We start from the raw sequence: 12,216 nt of genomic DNA, 5'->3' as shown, positions 1-12,216 counted from the left end.
AAATAACAAACATGGTTAATATTTTTAACACAACTAATTATATAAAAACTACAAGTGTCAAACAGCATACAAAGTTCATCCATCTGTTGACCCAAGTCAACAGATGTATCAACCACTGTTTAATTTTGAAACATCTGTTTCCAATAATAGAGCTTTAATCATTTAAACAGACCTTTGCCAATATTACAAGCTTTTACACTCTCAAACATCAATATTCACTTACTTAATTTAAATAACAAACATGATTAATAATTTTAACACAACTAATTATATAAAAAATACAATTGTCAAAACAGCAAATAGCATTCAATAAAATACAGGATCCTAATTCCTAATCAATTGGTGAAACAGTAGTTTCGATAAGTAAAACTCCTTTTGGACCATTGTAGTTGTCAACATGTTGGAGGTATTTCAGAAGTTCGTTGCTCAGATCAACTTCAATCATATCCCCCCAGATGCTTGTTATCAGCCACTTGTTGTCTTCAATTATATTAGTACTTTGGCGACTATCTACATAATCAACTACACGAGGATTATTGAAAACAAACACCTTCATCCAGCCTTCTTCTTCATATCTGAGCAAATCAGCAGTTAGCTCAACAGACTTTCCAATAACAATCAAATGCAACCTCTTTGTGATGGTCAAAAAATGCCCTTGACAAGGATTGACTACAATACACTCGGGAAAATGAAGCATTCTAAAAGTCTCACTAAGAACATCAAAAGCAACGATGTTCCTCTCACCTAGTGGATACCAATAATTTGAAACCATAAAATATATGGTTTTATCAGCATAAACTCCTGTAGACCATGAATAACGATTTGAACCATAATTGTTTACGCTACCGAAATTTATTGTTCTCCATGACTCACGACGTCGTGAGTAAACACGAGCAGCAGTTACATTACGGTAGCATCTGATGTTTAGCACTTTCAGATCATTGAACTGATCAAAATAAATTCCACCAGTATCAGAGTTTCGATGATGATTGTAATTGAAGTAGTCATCACACAAAACCTTATACCGCCTGATAGTTGGATTCCAAAGAATCAACTGACAGCAAATCCCTTCATTGCAAACTAACAACAAACCATTAAATGAAGATAGAATACATAAGAAGCTAGGGTGCACATTGTTAGGAAAACTTAAGGTTTTGCTTCTAACAACATCCAAATTACCACCAACTACGTCGTCAATGACAATTGACGTGTCTTTAAAGGATAGTAGTTTATTTTCTACTGAATCTCAACTTCGGATAACATGCATCATCTGAAATGCATGACTTGACAATTCCCTATAAAAATTCTTGGAAAGACATTTGAAACGACCAATATCTTCTGCAGAGAGCCTTGTGAAAATCTCGTCAACAATCACTTGAAACCCAAATTTTTCCATTCTGTAGAGAGCCTTGTGAAAATCTCGTCAACAAAATTTTTGAAGATGATTGAGTAGATGGATGAAAACGGTAATGATCAAAACCTCTGCCCAATGTATTTTATATACCCAATGAAGGCGGTTATGACTAAATACATTGTCAGACGAAAGAATATGATGCGACACTCGTTAGGCTTTTAATGCATTTACATGGGAAAAATATAAAACTAAACACGTTATTATAATTACAATTAACCTGTTCATTTACCTATAAGACGCCTTTACCATAAGACAGGAGTGATTTCTTGACGTGCATTAATTGCAAAGTACATATCCCAAGGCATTTTGAATTTGAAAGTACTGGCAATTTCAAAACCACTGGTATGGTATATGTTTGTCAAAGGAAACATCTGCTAAGTTATACTTTCTTGGCTATGGGCAGTAGTTTGCTGATCTGATTTGAAAGCAATTGTCATGATGACTTTTCTAATAGCATTAATTACTGATTTGATTTGCAACAAATAGTCATCAAGAATTTTTTTTTATTTTTTAATTTAACTTTAAATTTTATCATGAAAACAATGTTGGAGTAAGTCTTATCTCATTGGAATGTAACGATTAGGTAAAATGGTAATTTCATTGTAATTCTAGTTTTTATTTGATAATTTCAATCTATCAATAATTAACACAGTCAATATAAAAATGTGAGCAGTCGATGTTTTTTAGGAAAACCAATGATGGTCAATATCAGTGGATGTCAACAATAAAAATGTGAGCAATAACTATTATTTAACTATCAGTGGATAGCCAACAGTTATTGAAACACTGATGTTTAGTCAGATAGTGGTCAACATGAAGATTGAAGAAACAGAATTTGTCTTTCAACAGTGGATAACATTTAACAATCAGATGTTTGAACCAAATCAGTGGTTGTAACAGACTTTTAAAGATTAGTGAAAACTATCATTTTTAACTATTTTGAGATTGTTTGACCTTAAACAGATATTTGACCTTCTATATCAGTTGTTTGGAGTTAAACAAATATTTGGACATAAACAGATGTTTGAAATTAAACAAATGTTTGACCTTAAAAAGAAGTTGGCACATAAACATCTGTTTGCAAAAAAAGACAACTTTCAAGAATACTATACCCAAACAATCAAAATGAGGAGCTTAATAATCATCCAAGTGTACTTCATTTTTATTTAGTAGTATAAAGATTAAACCACTGTTCAATTTATAGTACAGATCAGTGATATGAAATCTAACAATCAAAATGGGGTTATGTGATAAATAGCGTTACATATAAACATCTCAGTGATATGAAATCTAACAATCTAACAGCGTATAAAACACTGATGTGATAAATACTGTTACACATAAATACTGTTAACAAAAACAAAGGTAGAATATCTACTGTTGATGCTGAACCACTTTTGTTGTTGGACAGTGGTTCGTCTTTGAGTTTGTATAGGGTTTGTCCCGAGAGATAAAGTATAGCGAACCACTACTATACTAAACACAGTTACATAAGAAACACTGATACATAAATTCTAAAGTTGAATCCGCTGTTGATGTTGAAACACTGCTGCTACTGAGCAGTGGTTTTCCTTTCGTTGATCAGGCTTTAGGTACATAAGTGCTTGTCTTTAACAAGGCTTTGTCTTCAACAGTGCATAGGCCTCATGAGTCAATAAGCCCATCAGTCTTTATAAGGAGCAGTGGTTAATTATAACAGTCCTTAGCATGATCAGCTGTTATAACCACATCATAACCCTTTGGGAGGAAGCAAGTGTCCGTCTATTCATTTGAGAGGACTTATTGCATTACATCCTTGTTGAAAAACAGAATCCATAAATTTAGGGAAAATGGATTTGAAAGATGATAACCAAACAGTGGAGGATCTCATTCTACAGCTCAGATAAATTCAGGGGTATTCTCAAATAATGGTTCCTAGATGTTTGAAGAAAGACAAAGACAGACAAATGTCCACAGTGATGCTTCTTTGAACATTTGTCGGTCTTCAAACATCTACGAATCTACGAAGCATTATCTCATTGGAATGTAATGATTTTTAATTCTAGTTTTCATTTGATAATTTCATTCTATAATTAATTAACCACATCAACAATAAAAATGTGAGCAGTGGATTTTTTTAGGAAAACCAATGATTGTCAATATCAGTGGATGTCAACAATAAAAATGTGAGCCGTGACTATTTTTTAACTATCAGTGGATAGCCAACAGTGATTGAAACACAGATGTTTGGTCAGTGAGTGGTCAACATGAAAAATGAAGAAACAGAGGCTGACCATCAAACAAATCCTTGACACTATTAAACCTCTTTTGACTTACCAAACAGATGTTCAGACACAATTCAACATCAACATAATCTAAATGTTACTGAAACACTAAATAATAAGTAAAAATAAAACACAACATAGATTCATAAAATTAAATTTATTCATTTATTCATGACCTTAAAACTAAAAGTCCAATAATTACATCACATACTGAACAATATTAAAGTTCAAATCTAAGAATAACAACAAGAATTAAGAAACTTTAGTTTCAACTCCATCGATTGCTGAACCTCTCGATGTATGTCCTTCAGCATCGCCATGAACTGCACGTCTCTATCACCACACTCTATATTATTTACAACACAAATAAGAAATAAAACTAAAATGCAAAGGTCTCTTCTCAACTGTTGTAGCACATCTGAGTTTTCACGATATTGCATGAATCTATACTTTCTATAAAATAAGAAAATCTTCCTAGCGCAAGAAAACCTGACTTTCGATTTAACGAAAATCAAACAATGCAACTCTCCCATCAAAGAAGATAGCACATGCAACTTTTCAAGATAGAAGATGCATATCGTCCGTTCAAGCTGCATCTCTGCCATCAAAGAAGGTAGCACATGCAACTTTTCACGATGTTGCAACAATGATACCGCAGCATCGATATTGAAATGTTGATGTGGGATGCGAATTTTCATTGAAACGCTGATGTTGGAACAATGATACTGGAACGATAACATGTAAACATAATCAACAAACATTCGAACAAAGAAGTGTAATAGGAGATTAGCGGCTGAATCACGAGAAAGATGCATTTGAGAGAGAAAGATACGCTCACATATATGAGCGAGCGAGATTTGAATGTGAAACCAGATAATTAAATTATATATGGTTTGAATTTTGAATTTCAAAATTACTGTATTATCAGTAATTACTGATCTGATTTGAAAGCAATTGTCATGACGTTTATTGGGAACTGATGTTTATTGGGAATTGAAAGTTAAGTAGTGTATATCCTTATATCCTGCTTTATTAAAGTAATTAAATATTAGAAATGATATGCAAAGTAGGAAAAAAAAAGAGAACGTCAATTTTAAATTACCATTTTGCATATTTTGAATTTCAAAATTACTGATATTATCAGTAATTACTGATCTGATTTGAAAGCAATTGTCATGATGACTTTTCTAATTTTTATTTTAACTTTAATTAAGAGATAATAACCGTCAGTTTGAAATTCGCATTTTGCATATTTTAAATATCCAAAGCTCAAAAATTAGCATTAATTACTGATTTGATTTGCAACAAATAGTCATGAAGAATTTTTTTTTTATTTTTTAATGTAACTTTAAATTTTATCATGAAAACAATGTTGTAGGGAACTCTTATCTCATTGGAATGTAACGATTAGGTAAAATGGTAATTTCATTGTAATTCTAGTTTTTATTTGATAATTTCAATCTATCACTAATTAACACCATTAATAATTAAAATGTGAGCAGTGGCTATTTTTTCCTATCAGTGGATACCCAACAGTTTTTTAAACACTGATGTTTGGTAAGTCAGTGGTCAACACGAAGATTGAAGAAACAGAGATTGTATTTCAGCAGTGGATAACTTTTAACAATCAAATGTTTCAACCAATACAGTGGTTGTAACAGGCTTTTAAACAGATGTTGGGGCTTAAACAGATGTTTCGCCTTATATATCAGTTGTCTGGACTTAATGTCACACCCTGGCTTTGCGGAAGCGTGGGTTTGTTTTGGTGTGACTTCTTAATACCATAGCTTAATCACAACAAAGCTATATGAAAGTAATACCATGGTGATCGTCCATTGATTTAAGTTTTAAAAATAAAATACGACAACATTGTTTTCAAAAGTTGACACATGCAGCGTAATTACAACACGACATAATAAAAACATTGTTCAAACGACACAACCACAAAACATGAAATAACACAGTTTAAGACTTGTGACTCGTCCAGGCAAAAGTCACAATCCTTAAACTTGGATGACCTCATATCTCCTACGCAGCTTGACGACGATGCATACCTTGCCAGATCCCTAATTCCCTGAAATACATGTAATTTGAAAAATCAACAAAAGTTGAGCGAGTTCATGTAAAAGTGAGTATGTATAAACCTTTGTATTATGTTTGTATGTATGAAAATCCCTGGTATGTAGCAAATAAGGAAAAAGAGATCACCATTGGGTTGCAAAGCCAATGATATGTGTGAAGTGCTGTAGGAAGACTCAAACCTAGCAGATTTTTGCGTCGGGCTCAAAGTCACCCCAAGGTCCGTACAGTGGGCCTGGAGTTGGGCTCGCTACACCCAGATAGATCTACCGCTAATGACCCTCGGTCCTACAATGAGGATTAATGGCCTATAGTTCCAGCCTACCCACTCACATGATCTAAGAAGTAAACCCTCCTTAAGCTAACCATACCATGTATAAAAGTATCCGTAATTACTGTAACATGTATTCCACCCCCGAAGTATAAAAGTATCTCGAAATAGTCAGTCCCAAATCAACCTGCTGCGTGACGACCTACACGTACTAACTTCTATTAGACGGACGGCCGTGCTTTAGTTCATAAAACATCCGGGTTTTAACAAGACTTACATTTTTCACTTGGTTCTTCCGAAAAACCACTTGTAGATCTTTAGATCTACATGTTTAGAGTCTTATTTTACAAGAAAAATTTTATTTACTCAAGTTCATGTTTCATGGTTGGAAGGTTTCATCATCTTTCATAACTTTAACATTAACATACTACTAGTTCATGTTCTTGAACATGATCTAGTATGTCTAGATGATGATCCATCCCGCTTTTAATAGCAAACAACATCAAGTAATCACATCTATACAAGATTTACAAGATTTACACACATATCTTTTCTTTATCCACCATTAATCACTTATGTTCAAGACTTTATGTTATATGTTCTTGAGTGTTCTTGATTTTTAACCATTAAATCACCTATTAACCACCATAAACAAGATCAAGATGATGATTAGAGACACTTACTACTAGCTCAAGGCTGGGGAAGAAACAAGATGTAAATGTGGTGGATAAAAGAAATATAGAGCGGTTCTTGAACTTTCGAGAGCACCGAGCCTTCTTATATGATCCCTTGCACACTTGTATGTATGTAAAATGGCTAGACAAGACTTGAATGGTGGGTGTATAGTGGTGATGGTGTTCGGCCAAGACCAAGCAAGGAAGGAAGAGAGAGAGCAAGTTTGAGTTGTGTTTGTGAAATGAAAGTGATGAACTTACATGTAAATTTATAATCCAACTTAGTGTTTTAACCTCCATGTAATGTGTCATCTAGATATGCAACATAGGTGATTAAAATAATCAAAGAATTGGCAAGGATGGGTCACCCTTGTGGTGACCGTGAGTAGGGGATAAGGGTTGGATTGTGATGATATAGTTAGGACTTAGTTAGGATTAGAATGTTTAGTTAGAGTATTAAAGTGTGTGTTATAATACAAAGGGTGTTAGGGTGTTCGGGGACCCTAACTAGCTCAGAAAAGTATAAACAATGTCTTTGGCAATATTTTTACGTCCCGGGTAAAGTCTGGTTGTTCGGTTGGATATTGATCCGTTAAAGTGTCAAGTAAAGCTTTAAAGTGTCTTTTATAGTGTTTTTAGTGACACAATAAATTCCCAACACTTTGGAAAGTGTCTAGTATTATTTTACCAAGTTTTTGCACTTTACTAGTTATGTTAAATGCTTATTTTTTTGTATAAAGTGCAGAATTTTGTAATTAAAGTGTGTTTTAGGCACTTCCGGTCACTATAACTATCACCTAGTGACGCAGTTTTATAATCCTCACCTCCCTACACTCCCTACTAGTGTAGTAATCTATTCCCAGCTCATACTGGCCTCAGAGACAATGTCTGTCTAGTGCTGGCATTGTCAGCATGTTTACTGGGTTATCCGCTCACTGTGCTAACGTTGCTTTGTGCATCAAGTTTGTCACTAATGTTTTGTGTGTAATAAATGGAGTGACAGTAATAAAGTATGATGCATTTGTATGTATGTATCAGAAAACAGAATGCAGTTTATTCGGAATTGTAATCAAGCACAGTAATTAAGCACTAATTAAATATTAATTAATTTGTACGGATACCTGGTTTGGTGAGGGTTGTCACATTCTCCCCCCGTTAAGAAAATTTCGTCCTGAAATTTTTAAGTTCTGCTTTTGGTTGCAGGGGTCTTGGGAAATAAATGGGGGTATTTCTCTTTCATTCGATCCTCACGTTCCGAGGTGTATTCTGGACCATGTCTTGCATTCCAACGAACTTTGACGAGTTTAACACTGCTCCTGCGTGTTTTGTTTATCTTCCAATCCGTAACCTCAACTGGTTCCTCAACGAAGTGGAGCGTGTCGTCAATATGAATCTCGTCTGCGGGAATGACAACAGTTTCTTGCGTTGGACTCTTCTTCAAGTTTGATACATGGAATGTATCGTGAACACCATTCAGTTCGGCAGGTAAGTCCAACTTGTATGCCACTAAACCGATCCTCTTCAGAATCTTGAACGGGCCAATATAGCGCGGATTCAACTTTCCACGCTTTCCGAAGTGTGCAACACCCTTCCAGGGTGATACCTTTAACAATACCATGTCACCTACCTCAAACTCCAGAGGTTTCCTTCTTCGGTCCGCATAACACTTTTGTCGATCGCGAGCCGCCTTGATGCGTTCTCGGATCTGTGAAATCTTGTCGGTGGTTTCCTGGACCACTTCTGGACCAACTAACTGTCTATCACCTGCATCAGACCAACTGATCGGTGATCGACACTTGCGTCCATATAGAGCTTCGAACGGTGCGGCTTGAATACTTGCGTGATAACTATTGTTGTATGAAAATTCGACCAATGGTAGGTGAGTATCCCAACTTCCACCTAAATCCATAACGCAAGCTCGCAGCATATCTTCTAATGTCTGAATCGTCCGTTCGCTCTGTCTATCTGTTTGTGGGTGAAAAGCTGTACTCAGATTCAACTGAGATCCGAATGCTTCTTGGAAGGACTGCCAAATCCTTGACACAAACCTTCTGTTTCGATCAGAGATGATTGAGAGAGGCACTCCATGACGTGCAACGATCTCTCTCATATATATCTCAGCCAACTTGCTCGTGTTGTCTTTCTCTCTGATGGGCAAGAAGTGCGCAGATTTCGTTAACCGGTCCACTATTACCCAAATAGTGTCGTGACCTTTCGGCGTTCTGGGCAGCTTTGTTATGAAATCCATTGAAATCTGTTCCCATTTCACTTGGGAATCTCAGGTTGTTGCAGAAGTCCTGAAGGCTTCTGGTATTCAGCTTTTACCTTGGCGCACGTTAAACACTTGCTAACATAAACAGCAACATCGCCTTTCATCCTAGGCCACCAATAATAATCCTTAAGATCCTGGTACATCTTATCCGCTCCTGGGTGGATAGAGTACCGTGATTTGTGAGCTTCATCAAAAATAACCTTTCTCAAACCTCCAAACAGAGGAACCCAAATCCGTCTCATGAAACATAACATTCCTTCCTCGTTTGGTACTAATTGTTTCTCCATTCCACGGAGATATTCCTTTTCAATGTTCCTTTCTTTCAGAGCCTATTTCTGCGCGGCGCGAATGCGCAATGACAGGTCTATCTGGATAATCATCTCCAAAGCCCTAACCCTTATGGGCTTGATCCTTTCTTTTCGACTTAGGGCATCGGAGACCACATTCGCCTTCCCTGGATGATACTTGATCTCGCAGTCGTAGTCGTTCAATAATTCGACCCAGCGTCTTTGTCTCATGTTCAGCTCCTTCTGGTCGAATATGTGTTGCAGACTCTTATGATCCGTGAAGATTGTACACTTCGTACCATATAGATAATGTCTCCAAATTTTCAACGCGAATACCACTGCGCCTAGCTCCAGATCATGCGTGGTATAGTTCTTTTCATGTACCTTCAACTGGCGCGACGCATATGCTATGACCTTCTGTCTCTGCATCAATACGCAACCCAAACCTTGATGCGAGGCGTCACAATACACCACGAAGTCATCCGTTCCTTCGGGTAGCGATAAGATCGGTGCGTCACAAAGTTTGTTCTTCAATAACAGAAACGCTTCTTCTTGTTTGGTTCCCCAATCAAACTTCTTATCCTTCTACGTGAGGAAAGTCAATGGTTGAGCGATCTTTGAAAAATCCTCAATAAACCTTCGATAGTAGCCAGCCAAACCTAAGAATTGCCGAATCTCGGTTGGCGTCTTTGGAGTCTCCCAATTCTTTATCGCTTCGATCTTTGTGGGATCCACGTGGATTCCATCCCCATTAACCACATGTCCAAGAAATTGGACTTCGCGTAACCAAAACTCGCACTTCGAGAATTTGGCATACAACTTTTCCTTTTTCAGCAACTCCAAAATAGCTCTTAAATGTTGTTCGTGCTCGTCCTTCGTCTTTGAGTAAACCAGAATGTCGTCGATAAACACGATCACAAACTTAGAGTCAGTTCATTTGGTCCATGAAAACTGCAGGTGCGTTCGTCAACCCAAACGGCATAACTAGGAACTCGTAATGTCCATAGCGAGTCCTAAAGGCTGTTTTCGGGATACTTTCCTCTTGTATCCTTAGTTGATGATATCCAGATCGAAGATCGATCTTTAAATAAAGGCTTGAGCCTTACAACTGATCAAATAGATCATCGATTCTCGGCAAAGGATATCTATTCTTGATAGTCAACTTATTAAGCTCGCGGTAGTCTATGCACATACGGAAACTACCATCCTTCTTTTTAACAAACAGAACCGGAGCTCCCCAAGGTGAGAAGCTTGGTCTGATGAATCCTTTGTCTAATAGCTCCTGGAGTTGTGTTGACAACTCCTGCATCTCCGAAGGCGCAAGTCTGTAGGGTGCCTTGGCTACAGGCGCGACGCCTGGACCCAAGTCAATGTGGAACTCCACTTGCCTTTGGGGTGGCAATCCTGGCAAGTCTTCTGGAAAGACTTCAGGATACTCCTTCACGACAGGGATGTCTTCGATCTTCGGCTCGGCAGCTTCTTTATCCACGATGTGTGCCAGGAAGGCAACACATCCCTTCTGTAAACACTTTCGAGCCTTCAGACAGCTGATAATTCTCAAAGGCGTATCACGCTTCTCCCCGTGAACTACGATCGTCTCTCCATCTTCTGTTGGGATGCGGATGATCTTTTCGTGACAAACAATTTCAGCCTTATTGCTCGACAACCAGTCCATCCCTACTACCACGTCGAAGCTTCCCAACTCGACTGGTAGTAGATCCAAAGTGAACTCGTGTTCTCCCAGCTCAATCACACAACCTCGGACAATTTCATTAGCTTCAACTAGCTTTCCATTAGCCAGTTCAATTGAGTACGGAATATCTAACTTACTAGCAGCTAACCCAAGCATACTCTTAAATTCTAACGATACGAAACTATAGTCGGCACTAGTATCTAACAGAACAGATGCAAAACGTTGATTTATAGGGAATGTACCAGTGACAACGTTGGGATCCTGGAGCGCTTCCCTTGCTCCAATGTTAAACACTCTTCCACGGGCTTGATTCAGCTTTGGGCATTCCTTCTTGAAGTGCCCAACTTCTCCACGATTAAAACAGCCCAGTCTTTGACCGTTACCACCTCCATTCCCAGCTTGAGTGTTGTTTTGGTTGCGATTCCCATTCCCAGCTTGATTCGCAACGTTCCCACGGTTTCCATTTCCGCCATTTTTCCCTTGCGGACGATTTCCATTACCACCACGGTTGTTGTTCCTATTACCAAAACCTCCTTAGCCACCCCGGCCAGCACTAACCCAGCAAGTATCCTTCAAGTGGCCAATTTTCCCACAAGCTTCACATGTTTTTGGTCCACACCGGCTAGAATGATGGCGCTGGCATGTGTTACACTTGGGCAGTGTGCCCATATAACCCTTTCCTTTGTTCTCAACACCGGTTGCAGCTCTAGCCGGTGTGCTTGCCTCGCCCTTCTTGCTTACATGGCTGGTTCCTTGCTTGAAATTGGAAAATTTTCGCTTGTTTTCACCCGACGACTCAGCATGTGTTTCTTTCTTCTTTGGTTCAACACTTGGAAACTTGTTCAAGCGGATGGCCTCCTCAGTAAGAGCCACACTGAGATCAATGGCTTCTGTGATGGTTGCGGGCTTGGAAGTAGTAACCATACTCATGATCTGAGGCGCCAATCCCCAGATAAAGCACTCTATAGGTTTGAACTCCGGTGTAACCATGTATAACACCACATGGGACAAATCATGGAATCTCTAAACATACTCCGCAATCTTGGGACCTTCCATTTTCAAGTGCCAGAATTCAGTTTCCAGCTTCTAAATTTCAGCACGAGAGCAATACTTCCTTCTCATGAGCTCCTTCAGCTCATTCCATGACATCGCATAAGCAGCAGCTTCATCAAGAGTTTGCACTTGTAAGTTCCAACAGGATAGGGTTCCATCCAGAATTAGCCCTGAGATGTAAGTCACTTGTTGATCTGGAGCACATTTGC

Source organism: Helianthus annuus, chromosome 16 (assembly GCF_002127325.2).
Source record: "Helianthus annuus cultivar XRQ/B chromosome 16, HanXRQr2.0-SUNRISE, whole genome shotgun sequence".
NCBI lineage: Eukaryota > Viridiplantae > Streptophyta > Magnoliopsida > Asterales > Asteraceae > Helianthus > Helianthus annuus.
Note: the sequence above shows the minus strand (reverse complement) of the source record.